Consider the following 15,700-nt stretch of genomic DNA (forward strand, 5'->3'; position numbering starts at 1 on the left):
GGGTCCTGGCTTTGTCCCTAACTAGCAGTATAACTTGGGACAGGTCATATCCCTGTACCTTAGTGTACATAACATAATGACAGATTGTTAGACCTTGATGTAAAAGGATGAAGCACTGAGAAGGCACTCCCCAGGATGGGGTGGCACCCATCAGTTCAGGCCCATTGCTGCCCTGTGGATGTGCCTGTCAGCCTCCTATGGGACCTTCAGAGAGTTGGTACATGGTGAGTCAACCCCAGCCCTGGTAAAGAGCTCATCTCACAGTGCCCACAGTGTGTACCACTGCAGCCTGAATAGTTTGGACAGTCACCAAAGAGCACTGTCATATATTCCACATGAAGGCAGCAAATTCCTTCAGTTCTAGGGACAAATTCAGTAAAAGTTCAGTTATCAGGAGTCCAGACTTTGACTTCAGCGCCAAAAGAGGCATTCCTAAGGCAGCATGGTGAAAACTGCTCATAAAAACACTATTGGGGCAAAGTGGCTGCTGGCCACCAACACTGGATGTTTTCAGGACATGGTTTCTAAGGACTCTTTTTAGAGATGCCCTCTATTACAAAATAATAAAAATATGAAGGGCATATGTGAGTTAGAACGTCCTCTAGATAGGTGAGTGTCAATTTCAATTTATTAAGATTAAGTTCCCACTTGGAGCTTCAGAGCCCCCCATCACTGGGTTTTCTGGTAGGAACTGGTCTGTTTATGGGTGAGATGAAGAATAAGAGTGGCCACATTGGTCTACTCATTGCTCTACTGCCAGCCCATAACCCAGTTCTTAACCTAAGGTAAATGCTTTACAGTGTTTGCATAATGAATACATGAATGAGATGGACAACTTTACACTGACCTGTAGACAGAAATATGATTATCACAGGAGAGAACGAAGAAAACCCAATCTATGTGAGAAGACATTGTGTCACCCTTGTCTCCTGGAGTCTGAAAAAGGCAGGAAACCCAATACATGTAATATATTTAGACTTAAAATAAAGCTTTCGCCACCAGACACCCCTGACTCAAACAAGTGTAAGACACTATAAAACTATATAAAATGGTACACCCATTTGAATTGGCTGATGGAAAAAAAATGATGGGTAGAAATAATGCTGTATGTCTCTGAATAAAGATACGAAAATGAGAAGAGCTCTCTAGAGAGGCATGGAGATTGCTGCTGACATTTTCGTAACTGACCTAGAAGGAGAAGGGTACAAATCCATCTCTGAGTTTTCAGATGACATTGTGTTATTGTGCAGAGCAAAATGTCCAGTTAGTGGGAATAACCACAGCAGAACTTTGGAGACAGATTTAGAAAAAACATGCTGTAAGTGATGGTTCAGCTTATGCATGTTTAAGTTAATATAGTTATTTACCAAATGAATGGCTCCAAGCTCTTATTTTGCAACCTAGGAAAGGTAGCTAGAAATAACTTCAGGGTGCCTTCTGAAGACCCCTAATGTTTTCTGTAGTCAGAAACAGACACATAAAGTTCAATCCATCCATCAGCATGGGTAACAGGACCAACTAGAGAATATGTTCAACCCCACTTGGCACCCATATCTGGACACTGAGCAATAGTCTGGTGGCCACATGGTAGCAAGAGGAAAATGCTGCTGGAGGTAGTGCAGATGAGGAGGAAAAAACGAATGACCAGAGTTATCTAGGAGATTTTCAAGTGTGGGAAGACAAAAGCATGAGGACTCTGGTGTTCCAAATTTTCTTTGTGAAGTTGTCTTCCATTTGCCTCTTTCTTTGCTGACTCAATTTATTTAAATTTCCACACCAAATGGTTTACCAACTGCTTTCCTTTCCTTCACTACCACTTTGCTTAAATGTCGGCCCTCATCATCTCTCTGCTGGACAACTGAACTAGCTTTTTCCTGATTTAACTCATCCTCTCTGTGCTTTGGATTTTTACCTAGAGCACATGCCATTTTCCTGTATAAAAAAAAAATGCAAATTTCCTACAGAAAACTACAAAAACTTTTGCAGGTATATTAGTCAGGGTTCTCCAGAGAGACAGAATCAACAGGAGATTATCGACCATGAGATTGTCTATTTAAATCTACATATATATATCCATCTATATATCAGTATTTCATAAATAATTGGCTCATGTGATCATAGAGTTGGCAACCAAGAGGAGTCAATGGTGTAATTCCAGTTGAAAGGCCAGCAGGATTAAGAACCAAAAAGAGTCAATGTTGCAGTTCAAGTCCAAAGTCAAGCAGTCAGGCAGGAAGAATTCCCTCCTACTGACAAAAGGGTCAGCTTAATTTTTCTATTCAGAACTTCAACTGATTAGAACTTCAACCCTCCACACTGGAGAGGGTGATCTGCTTTACTCAGTCTACTGATTAAAATGTTAATCTCATCAAAAAACACCCCCTTACAAACACATCCAGAATACCAAATACCTGGGACCTCATGGCCCAGTCAAGTTGACATACAAAATTAACCATCACAGTAATATTTATAAGAACCTCTATAATCTATCCCAAACTTAATGTTCTTATGCAGAATCACTACATAGCTCATGGGACCTAGTGAAAACTAAAATGCAAGATCCCTTTTTTCAAAAATTATGAAAAATTTCAAGATGGCGAGAGCATTAAACCAAGTCCGGAACCCTTCCAAGCACAGGGTCCTGGGTGACTGCCTTTGTCAACCGCACATGCTCTTGAAGCTGGTCCTTTTCTTTGGTCTTCCAAATTCACTGTTCTATGATAAAAATCTGTTCTCATTTTAATACATCATCTTTCCCATGTTTCCATATTTGTTCTGTAGTCTTTATGGCCCCATATGTCTTTCCTCAGCCTGGCCAGGCTCCATGGTCAGCCTTCTTTAGGAAACCTTAAATACCCTTCTTTTGTAGCACAGGTCTAAATGAGGCCCCCTATTCCACACTCAAACAGAATGCTGCATACTCTTCCTGTTTGTGTTCTGGCACCAACCACACTGGTTTCTTCACAGGCTTGTCTCCCTACTAACTTGTAAGCTTAGTGAGACCATGTGTTATCCATTGGGGTTAACCTAGGATCTATGGATCCTATGCTTATAGTTGGCATTTAATAAATATGTACTGCTCTTAAAAATAGCTATCATATAATTTCATAGTAAATAATCATAATAGCTAGCAGATACCAAGCACTTTAGCATGTGCCAGGCCCTGGTTATTCAAAGCATTTCCCACATAATGATGCATTTATTCCTCACAACAACTTTACCAGAGCCAAATGTCAGTACCTCAACCACATACTATGCATCCTCCATTTTCTTGGGTGAGGTAATGGGGACAAGTGTGTTTTACACCTTTGCCCACTGTTTCCCATGGAAGTAAGCTACAGTCACTCTCAGTGGAAGTGGATTAAAAATGAGGCTTTTTTGGCTGGTGTTCCTCCCCTATATCGCTGCCTCCACTTCTCTGCCAACATTCAAGGCCCTTCCTAAATAAAAACGCTAAAACTTGGATCTTAATCTCAGGTTTGCTTCCAGGGAAGTCAAACAAAAAACAGTTAATGTTATGGCAACTTGAGATATAGATCACTTAACTAATCCTCCTATTAGATAACATTAGTGATAAAGAAATATATGTATGAATTATTATTGAATAGAATGGTGGAAATGAAAGTTTTGATCCAAGTCTATAAAAGCACAATTTATAAGAGAAAAGTGAAATGGGTTGGTTTTCTATATTTGTAAAAATACTTGACTATGTGTTAACCCATATATGAGTTTAAAATACTATATAATTTGTTTTTAAATGATAGTGTTAGGCAATGAACAGGTAAAATTATCTCAAGAAGTAATTCAGAATTAAAAAAATAATTATGTTCAAGAATAGCTATAGTAAATTTATGAAATAACTTATCCAAAATAAGTTATTATTTTTTTAAAAGTTTATTTATTTTGAGAGAGAGAGAGAGACAGAGTCAGAGAGACAGAGAGCATGAGTGGAGGAGGGGCAGAAAGAGAGGGAGAGAAAGAGAATCCCAAGCAGGCTCCACACTGCCAGCACAGAGCCCCACATGGGGCTCAAACCCATGAACCATGATATCATGACCTCAGTCAAAGTAAAGAGTTGGATGCTTAACTGACTGAGTCACCAAGCCCCCCAAAATAAATTATTAAAGGAAGGTGAAGATAGCAGGAATAGACTTCTAACTTGTCAAGGTCACCGACAAGAAAAGCTCACAAATGTATGACTCTTGTCTAGGATATTGGACTGGATCCACCATTTCTAGTAAGTATGGTGGTCCTCATGTTCCCAAAATATGAATGACTGCCATAATAAAGAACTATCATCAGCTATTTTGAAAAAGGACACAATATAAAAATAGAAGGAGGTTTTCAATAATAAGCAAGGATGGGATGTCAGTGCAGTTTTCAGGGCATTCTCACCTTTATATTGTCTGAGATATATTCTATTCCAGTACCCTCAGCAAAAGTATTTATATTGGTAAATAACAAAGTATAAAGTGCATTACAACATTTAAAGTTCCAAAGAACATACAGCTTCTGTTAGAAGGCACGAATAGATGTTGACAGCTCCAAAACATTTAGAGGTTCAAACTTTGGCTTCAACAATGAATTTGATAATAGCTGAACAGCTCATGAAAACATACCACACATCAAAGGATTTTCATAAAGTTAAGATAATATGTAAGCAGTGTTGCTTTATACTGTGCAGGCAATGCCCCAGGAAAACTGCTGAAGCAGCATGAGCTCCAGCATCATTAGCGTGCTAACACATTTATGCTCCTGGACAGAAGTGCTGCTGTGCCTGGGACACCACTAAGGAGTTGCTGTGAATCACAAACTCGCACAAAGTCTACTTTGGAAGGAATATGTTCAATAAAAGCTCTGCCTAGAGTGTTACACTTCTCCACTAAATGTAAGTTCTTTTATCAATAGTAGCTGCATCTGGCAAAGTGCTGAGTTAGAACTGACTACCTCAGCAAAAGAGGCATAAACTTGATGACCAGGCAGCTCTCTGCAGCTCTTCAGCACCACATAGCTTCATCTCTGAGAGGTGAAGCCTTGCGGGCATCCCCCCTGGGTGAGCTGAGTGCAGGGAGATTAAACCTCCCTGGGTGTGTAGGGGGGGTCTTGCTCTAGCCACATTACTCTACTTTCTCCTTCATCCCACAGTCAGCTGGCTGATTCTCCATTCTGTTTTCACATGGCTCTAGATGATACATATTTAGCTTTATCTTTCAGCCTAACTTCCATCACTTATTTTGAGCATATTTCACAGGAAACTTATCAATGCCACCTTTTGAAAGAATGAGATTATAGGTGTGCACTTGAGATTTAGAATTCATTGGAGATTTAAAAATTTCAAAGTGCTTTATTTAAATGAGCTTATTCATACAAGTAACTAAGTGATTATACATAAGCAACCTCCTATTTACAAAAAAAGAAAAAAAAAAGAATGTTAACAAGAAAAGTTTAAGTGCCATGTCCCAAAAGGGAGTGCCCTGACACACCTTAACATCACTTTTTTTCTTTTATATTTTTGTTTCTCCTTTCATCCTTCCTGCTTGCCTCTCTCCTTCTCTCTTCTCCCTCTCTCTACTTCCTTTCTCCCTTCCCAGTCTCTTCTGCCTTCTCTCCCCTTTTTTCTTCCCAACTGTTTCTCAGAGTGATGGAAAGTTATATAACATAAAATATTTACAACCATGACATCCTAATTTTTTGTTGTTGGTGTTTTGCACTTAATTGAAAAAAGCCTGACAGAAAAGAGCAAAATGGGGCATGTCTTGCATTTTTCAAACAGATTTGCTTCTGCTGCCCTGTAGGATGTCTGGTCCTGTTTAATTACACCTGCTGACTGAGAATTTTAATAAGTATTTCCATGATGAATGTTCTTTCCCATCATTAGAGAATATATATTTAAAAAGAAGTTCTGCTTTAAACTAAATAATTACTTAAAATAGACATATAATTTTCATTTTTGGTAGGTTACAAGTTACTGAATCTTAACAAACACTTTTATCTTTACAGAACATACTTTTTGTGTACAATGGGGGATCTACTACTGAGGAAGATACACTGACTTAATGACATATCATCTTTAGTCAAAAAATGAAAAAAAAAACTATAATTAGAAATGAAATTTTCTCTGTTACATAATGACCATAAGACTGATAATTTGAGTGAAAAACTCAAAATCTGTAATGATCATAAACTAAAATAGACACATGGCAGTGTTTAAAGGTATAGGTAAATGCATCCAATACCTTTTCCCTCTGAAAATCTTGATTGTTAGATTAACATGCTGGGCACGGACAAACATCAGCCATACAGTCAACTCTAGACAGGTCAAATGAATACCAAACACATGGACTATAGTTGCCAGAAATGCAATCTATATCTGCTCCACTACTCACTAGCTCTATAAACTCAAACCAGGCATTCCCTCTCCAAACTTCAGCAGGTGTGTTTGTTTAAGGTTCTAAACTGCACTGCACAGACAGCCTTTGGTGAACTAAGCCTCCATGACTCCATGCCATTGCTGGTTTTGTTGTTGCTATTTGTTCTGGATTTCTGTTTTCTTGGGGGAGGGGCATGAGACAATTGGAGAAGTGGAAGACTTCCTAAAGGAATCAATAGATTATAAGTGTGTTACTGTATGTCAGGTATGTCAATGATATCATTTACATGGTTTTTGTGATAGATCTTCCAAGATACTGTTTATTTCAGTCCAGATTTTAGCCATATAGATCAAATCTGTAGCGAGCTGTGTTCACTGTATTTGTTCAATGGACAGGGAATTAGACCAATCACTTTCAAGGGGTTGAGAAAATTTGACAGTACGTAAAACTAGCCACTGATATTTGGCTACAGATGCTGAACATTTTAATACTTAAATAATTCTAAAAAGGTATACACAGATAATTTCAACTTTCTAGATATTATGAGGACATTTCTATTACCTTAGAATCTAGCTAGTTGTTGATAAGACTTGAAAGCACAAATCTGTAACAAAACTTCAGCATTTTCTTTATTTTCAGGTTTAGTTAAGCCTCTTTTTCACATGCAGGAATCACACTTCTAGAGTCCTCTTCCTGTATAAATGTTTGCAAAGATTTCAATTCCTACTGTTCTCACAACATTCCCATGGAAAATGAGAGGGTATAATGAAATTATTGCCCAAAAATAGTTTACAAAGACTTGGGGACAATTAATTGGAAGAAAAACTAACCATTCTCATTCTAGGCAAATAACTAAGAAATGGTTTCTTGAGAAGCAATAAGGTTACATTTTGAGCCAAGTACAAATGATCCTTTGGCCCTGGCATTGGCCTGCTGGTGTCAGCATAAACAGTGAGGCACAATGTTGACCAGGTAGCAAATTTTCACAGGACACAAGCAAAAAGAATAGATGAGGGGGATGAGAATTTTGATCTCTGATGTGAGGAATTATCAAAACGTTTCATTATGATTTTGAAACGTATTCATTCTAAAGATTCTCTTGAACTCCATCATCATTCAGCCCTTCTCTTCTCATCTTTCCCTCTTCCTTTTCTCCAGGCATCTTTACCTTCTCTTTTCACCCTTATGCTTCCTTCCTTCCTCCCTTCCTTCTTTTTCCAATTTCTTTTTTTCTCACTGGTTAGATAAAAATCACCTCTCAGCTAGATATTGAGACTCTAAGACTCTGGCCTTAGTCTTCCAGGTTTGTCTCTCTATTCTATTTTATCACATATCCTTTATGTTTCTCTTTTATTCGTTTTTCACTATATTCTCCTTTGTCTTAGATATGAGCTTTGTATCAACACAGGGCTTAAGGATGATATAGTTATATGTTCCCAGTAGGGAAGGAAAGAACATGGAGAAGGCAAAGCAGACAAGGAAGAAAGAAGCCAGAACAATAGAAAATGAAAGGGATTATGGGAATTAATAGAGTTGAATTCCCAAAAAGCAGTCTTAAGGACCTGTGGCCTGTCGGGTGTAATTTCTTTTCATTACCTCTGTCCTTAGGCAGCTGTCTCAGTGGGCTGGGAGCCTCACAGAATGGAGAGGACAGAGCTGAAGTAAATGACCCACAGTACTTCAGGGGAAAGGATAAAGAAAGAAGAATCTAATCACATATTATTTAGTAACCTAATCTTTATGAAAAAAAAAAAAAAAAGGACAAGGAATAAGGTTATTTATCTGCCCAGAGTCATGTAATTGTCCAAATAGCTACAATTAAACCTTACTGATTCTTCCCAGTAGTTCACTGTAAATAAGTTCAAAGTAAATTGGATTAAAGAAACTAAAATTATAAACAACTAGAGTGGAAATGACCCAAGAGATCATTCTGTTCCATCCTTCAACCTCTACTTGGCCTACACTGGCCAACTCAATATTGACTGGCCTCCAGTCCCAAGTATTTCCTTTGCCATCTTAACATGAATTAATCTCCTAGAGATGATATTTCTCCTCTCAGAGACAATCCTCTTTCTGGTTTACTGTAGTCTAGGTGACAGAGTATCCAACTGAACTACATTTTAACATTAAAGAAAAATGAGAGGCCAAGTGGATGGACTGTGGGAGGAGGCATATAACCAGCAATTAAATACATTTTCTTGGTGACTCCTGTTATCACTGATTTCTAGTCCCAAGGCTATGAAGCTTTAAGGATTTTCTGTCCCTATCACAAGCTTATCATGAGGAAATGAAATGCAAGCACATTAACTAGTGACTGAGCATGCATTTTTTCATGAAAAATGAATAAACATGTCATAAAATGAAGCATATTTTATTAAGTATATATAAAGTTTACACTGATTTATTTCCATTTTTTAATTCTGCTTTTAATTTTTGACGAAAGGTTGACATTTGCACAATAGGTGTGATGGAAGGAAACTGAAGTGGGTCCCTCACCACCCCTTACTGCTCACATAGGCCCTTGGTTGGGCCTCTGTACATTTCATAAGTTCATATTTCATTTGAAAGAGCCAGCAACTATGTCCATTGCCCTCATCAAGGCAATGGGCTAGAGCAAAGGGTCAAATGATAGTGAGATTAGCAAAAATGTTTTCAGATATAATAGTTTCCATCTTGAGTATAATAAATCTCTCCTATATATTTATGTGAAATCTTCAGGTAAAAGTATTTAGTATAACAGTTCCTTTTAATTCAAAAGTTATGTTTTAACATTCTAAGACTATAGTCAACATTCTAAGACTATAGTCAAGTGTTTGACTCTAGTTTAGAGTAGGATGGCTTTAAATTATGACTATTAACTCTATACCTTTTATGCTTTTGAATTCTGCTTTTGTGCTTACTAATTCTCTACCTTTTGTGCAGTTGAAGGCTCATGTTCTGTACCATATGTGGCTGCAGTTACCTGGGGGTAGTTCATACGGACATACACATTCCTACTTTAGTCATATGTAAGAACAGCAATAACTTTTTCAATGAAGGCAGAGAAAGAAACTTTAAGATCTTTTCCATATATTCCTTTGATAATAGAAAAGTGTAAATAGAAAAGTGTAAATTAATATAAACTAAGGTGCTTTATGAATCACAACTATGCATGATCAAAGTAAAAAATCTCATTTCACTTAACCGATTTCTAACATTTTCAAATTTTGAATAAAGTTAATTTCTTTTTTATCAATTAAAATTGTTTTCTGTGGAGCAAAGGAGTCAGATCCTAACTTTAAGAATTATTAGGTCTCCATTGTGTATATAAACCACAATTTCTTTATCCATTCATCAGTTGATGGACATTTAGGCTCTTTCCATAATTTGGCTATTGTTGAGAGTGCTGCTATAAACATTGGGGTACAAGTGCCCCTATGCATCAGTACTCCTGTATCCCTTGGGTAAATTCCTAGTAGTGCTATTGCTGGGTCATAGGGTAGGTCTATTTTTAATTTTCTGAGGAACCTCCACACTGTTTTCCAGAGTGGCTGCACCAATTTGCATTCTCACCAACAGTGCAAGAAGGTTCTCATTTCTCCACATCCTCTCCAGCATCTATAGTCTCTTGATTGGTTCATTTTGGCCACTCTGACTGGCGTGAGGTGATATCTGAGTGTGGTTTTGATTTGTATTTCCCTGATAAGGAGCGACGTTGAGCATCTTTTCATGTGCCTGTTGGCCATCCGGATGTCTTCTTTAGAGAAGTGTCTATTCATATACAGAATGGAGTACTACATGGCAATGAGAAAGAATGAAATATGGCCCTTTGTAGCAACGTGGTTGGAACTGGAGAGTGTGATGCTAAGTGAAGTAAGCCATACAGAGAAAGACAGATACCATATGTTTTCACTCTTATGTGGATCCTGAGAAACTTAACAGAAACCCATGGGGGAGGGGAAGAAAAAAAAAAAGAGGTTAGAATGGGAGAGAGCCAAAGCATAAGAGACTCTTAAAAACTGAGAACAAACTGAGGGTTGATGGGGGGTGGGAGGGAGGGGAGGGTGGGTGATGGGTATTGAGGAGGGCACCTTTTGGGATGAGCACTGGGTGTTGTATGGAAATCAATTTGACAATAAATTTCATATACTGAAAAAAAAAATAACCATTTAAAAAATTTAAAAAAAAAGCATTATTAGGTCACACAAGAAATTGTAGGAGAATATATGCAACAAAGGGAGACCAAGAAGACTAGGGCTACACAAGAAGGCCTGGCTTATCCCCAAGCTCACAATGCATTTCAAGTGTTGAGGAGCTAATGCTGTGATAGTTCCAGATGGAAAAAAAAAAAAAAATTAGTACAGATAAATCTATGGCCAAGGATTTCTCATTTTAAAGAGCATTAGTACATTGTATTATTTGATCCTCATACAATCAGAAGAAGGGCACAAGTGTCAGTAACTGTTCTCACAGGTGAGAAAACCTAAAGCACAGATTGATTACTGATTAGTGGCAGAGGCAAGCCTAAAACCCTAAGTTGGTCTGGCATTTCCAGCACTATCTCCAACATGCTCCAGAAGATTGAAATAATAATGGGAAACACACAAAAAGAAATGGAAGAGAACTTCTATTTGAATCATGCTAAATACAAAGGCAGTTCTGGCAACATTGTCGGGTTAGAAAAGGAAGGTTCACTAGAGCTGCATTACTACAAAAGAAGGTAATACTTTGTGTCCCCTGGAGAAGGAGACTAAAACCTGGAGGGAACTTCTGGTTTCCACTCTGATATTTAAAGAGCTTAGAAGTCATCACTCATGGTTTTACAAGAAAAAAGAAAAGCTGAATACACTAAAAATAAACAACTCTTCTTAGATCCATCCAAGAATTGAGGTCACAGGGCAAACTACTGCTTCAAAAACTAGACAGGCCAATAGGTCAATACAGAGAATCACAGCTCTCTGGAAGTAGAAACTGCTGCTGTACCTAGCAACTGGGTAATTGATTATTTGCTGGAGATTGAGCATATGCTACCTTGAGGATTAAAAACTCCTGGGGTACTCCTCAGTACCACCAAAAAGGGCTCCTACATTTTTGTGAGTTTTTACCACCAAGATTCCCAGCAAGTTATCAAGGTGAAGATTGCAGAAAAATCCTCTGTACTTCCAACAGGGGAAAAGGAACAGAAGCCATTTAGAAATATACTCAGAGTGTCCTCTTTCCCTTAACAAAGATCTTCCCCAAGGAAAACTATTTTGCCAGAGCCTAACTAATGTGAGGGAAAGGACATACCCAACTCCAGCTCCTTCTAGTCTTCCTGTCTCATTTAAAGGGGAGGAAAAAACAAGAAACATTTGTGAAAACCACAAGGTACAGGTACAGGTACAGCAAATAGTAAACACAGCCTAACTCCTACCAAGATAGCCACAAAACCTCACAGTAAAGGCCATTGTATCTTAGTTTTCTTTACCCAGTACATTATGTTTGGCTTCCAACAAAAAAATTATAAGACATGTTAAAAGGCAAAAAGCACAGCCTGAAGAGACAAAGCAAGCATAAGAACTAGACTCAGATACAGCAGAAATTTTGGAATTATCAGAAAAGGAATTTAAAAACAACTATGATTAATAAGGGCTCTAATGGAAAAAGTGAACAACATGCAAGAACAGATCAGTAATGTAAGCAGAGATGGACTCTCTAAGAATCAAAAGGACATACTAGAAAACAAAAACACTGAAAGATAATGAAAAAAATACTTTTCATGGTTCATCAATAGACCAGACATAGCTGAGGAAAGAATCAGCTTAGAGAAATGTCAAGGAAATGTCCCAAACTGGAAAGCAAAGAGAAAAAAGAATGAAAGAAACAGAGCAGAACATCCAGGGACTGTAAGAAAATTATAAAAGATATAACATACATGTAGTGTATGTAAGAGAAGAAAGAAAGGAGTATAAGAATATTTAAAGTAACAGTGGTTGATAATTTTCCAAAATTGATGACAGACACAAAACCACAGATACAAGAAGTTCAGAGACACCACGTAGAATGAAAAGAAAAAACATTACACTACGGTTTTCATATACAAGCTGCAAAAACAAAAACAAAAACAAAACAAAAAAAACAAAGACAAGGAGATCTTGAAAGAAGCCGGGAAAAAAAATGTATAGAGGAACAAGGATAAGAATTATATTACACTTCTCTTCAGAAACCATAAAAGCAAGACTAGAGTGGAATGAAATATTTGTATTATTGAAAGAAGAAAATGACTAACTTAGAATTCTCTATCCAGTGCAAGTATGCTTCAAAAGCAAAAGAGAAACAGACTTTCTCAGACAAACATAAGTGGATAGAATTTGTTGTCAGTAGACTTCCTTTGCAAGGAGTACTGGCAGTTCTTCAGAGAGAAGAAATTTGATGTAGGTAAGAAACTAGGATCTCCATAAACAAAGAATAAGTGATGGTAAAATAAAATCTTTTATTTTTTCTTATTCTTAATTGATCTATTCAACATAATTATGGTAGCAATAGAATTGGGGACTATAGCTTATAAATAAAATCTCCTGGGTGTTCTTCCTGGATCTTGGAAACTTAACATAGTGCAGAGGTTGACACTGAGACAGCAAATGCAAGGAAACCATCTTTAGTTACTGAAAGACAATTTGTCTTTTCATGGCGCTTATGAAAACTCTCTATAGTCTTTGCCTCTATGGTAGGTTTAAGTAAGAAAATAAGAAGTAAATTCTACATGAATAACCACAAGAGAAAACAACAAAAACCCAAAATGCAATGGTGTTTAGGTTTATATTATTTCTCCTCAAAATGGAAATTTTATACTAGTTGAGGTCTCTTCCATCATGAAACTTTTAGGAATCTAAATTAGGGACATCCCTCCCTCTCTCAATCCTCAAACTCCTTTTCACAGTCACACACATGTATATAAAGAAAATCATACATTCTTTGGCATTCCGCTATGGGCTGATTCATGTCTGCCATGCCTAGTATGACCTCATGTACTGAGTCAGAATGGACTTGCAAAGCAGCAAATGTATGCATGTTCTCACCTGGTTCTTGATCAACAATTACCTGAATCTACACAGGGCAAGGCTCCAGCCAATTTGAGTTTCATCTCCCCAGTGACCAATAGACCCCTGCTACTTTGTGCCCAGTCAGACCATTCATTACACTGAGCATAAAACTTACAGAAGGTACTGTGGAGTTCAGAGTATAAGAGGACCTGAACACCACTGAATGGTGGGAGGCAAAGATGTCAAACTGCTCTTAAGAAAAGTATGTATGTGGAGTATCTAAGTGTGGAGATGTTTGCTGAACTTCTATTGGATTAAATCTGACAATGCAATATTGCACCCCAGAAACTGGCCAAGATGTAATGAATTTGAGAGAATGTTGACATAAGTGATAAAATCAAATTTGGGGAATTAAAAAAAGAGATGACACAAGAAAACATGTGCTTAAAACACATTTATATCCAAGCCCACACACATTTTTAAGAATCCTTGTAACATATAAGGCTTTTCTGAAAGTAGGTGGCCTTGCAGCTTTCAGATCCCCATAGATTCTTTAAAGTGCTAACTGCACAGGAAGTATAATTCTAAAAATTCAATTATTTTTAAGCACAAGGTTGGAGAAAATGTTTCTGAAGAAATACATTATCCTACTTAAACAGGATAAAAATGGTCTATTTTAAAAGTGTGTTTCTTTTTTATTATTATTAAAATAATGTGATTTTCCTTTGAATTCCATGGAAATAAACACTATTTAAATATGCTTTAAAAATCACTAAGGCAGAACTTCTACCTTAGAATTAAAGAGTTTTATAAAAAAGGAAAAGTCATGATCTCCTCAGTGACCAGCTATCTTCTCAATCCCTGAGCATGGGATAAGTCTCCCTTCCTTGCTGAGAATGACCTATTTCTCGTATTTCCACTTGGACCTAGCAGTCTAGCACTCTCTCTCTCGCACTTCTCAAATCCTACAAAGTAAGACTTCAGATAAAATGGGAAACAGAGAGCATACATGTCAGCCTATATACACTTTCATCCTGCGACCCTCCAAGACACACCACCCCTATCCAGAGTTTCAAGGGTATACAGAAAGCCTGGTCTCTTCCCTCGGGCTACAAAGAGAGACTGCAATATCTGGTTCCATTCCTGCTGCAAACATTTTTCAGATCAGTGATCTGGAAAATCATAATGACTCTAGCTAAATAAAATTGGTCTTACATGTAAGCACCTCGAGGACCAAACAACAGTGTTCTTCTCACATTTGTATCTCCATATCCACTGTTTCTCCTGTCAGGTTCAGGGACTTGATCAAGGTATGTCCCATCAAATGCTTTGATTTCTCTACTGAATTTCAGATCTTAGAAATTATCTGGCATTTAAGTTCACCCCAACTCCCTCATCACTTTAGAGCTTATAAAGAGTTCCAACCCATCAGCTAAGCAAGCCTCTATGAATCACACCAAGCAAAGGGGATAGGGTTGAAACAGCCCCCATGCAATCAGCAGAAAAGACAGATGCAAAGCAGGCTGCCAGGTTAGCCTCTCTGCTGCCAAAGAAATGTCAACTGATTATACCCCAGAAGGAAAAGGGGACAGATGGATTGATGTGACTAATGTCATTAGCCTATTTGCCTCTGGGAATTAGAACCAGGGAGAAAACACTAGAGTATTTACACATATGCTTCATGAAGGTAAAGGCTGGAAATACTTTGGCTTGTTTCTTGGTAAAAGAAATATTCAGTCTCTGTTATGTATTCTTCCATCTCTTTTGTAACCTGGCTGTGAATGCCAGAGTGAAATCTATTAGAATTCAATTGATTGTGGTGTGATCACACTCAGGGAATCACAATTATAATACATTTATAGAGGACTGTTCTCTGAACATAAAAACATGGTGATGAGGGACCCACACAAGAAAAAGAAGACAGTCTTGTTCTAAATGATGAAAATGAAAAATATGTCCAAGAGAAGAGGTGAAATAGGAGAATAAAGAGAGAAGGGAGGAAAAAGTTGAAGAGAGGGTCTAATGGGAGATAAGAGATATATGTGGGGCTAATCCACCCTCTTTCAACTCCATTATTGCCTTTCTCCTATATCTCCTCAAAGTCTTCAGTTTAGCTTGTGTTTAGCAGATGCATGTTTATTCTCCCTACGCTCAGCTGTCAGAAACTTCATCTGTTAAAATGTTAGTTATGAGGACTGTGAAAAAGAAAGCTGATTTAGTAAATTTGATTCAACAACAACCACCACAACAATAATAAAACATTTATTTTTCAGTGAGCTCTATTGAACCTCCATAAGAGTAACATAATTACCAAATTTAGATTAAATA

At 37.5% G+C, this 15,700-nt stretch overlaps 1 protein-coding gene across 1 annotated transcript in view; it reads right to left on the reverse strand.

The window, feature by feature from the left end:
* The window catches only part of GABRB3 (gamma-aminobutyric acid type A receptor subunit beta3), a 250,946-nt gene that overhangs the window by 179,064 nt on the left and 56,182 nt on the right, over window positions 1-15,700 (reverse strand). The gene's annotated exons all lie outside the window — the stretch shown is intronic.

This window comes from Lynx canadensis, chromosome B3, assembly GCF_007474595.2.
Source record: "Lynx canadensis isolate LIC74 chromosome B3, mLynCan4.pri.v2, whole genome shotgun sequence".
Taxonomy (NCBI): domain Eukaryota; kingdom Metazoa; phylum Chordata; class Mammalia; order Carnivora; family Felidae; genus Lynx; species Lynx canadensis.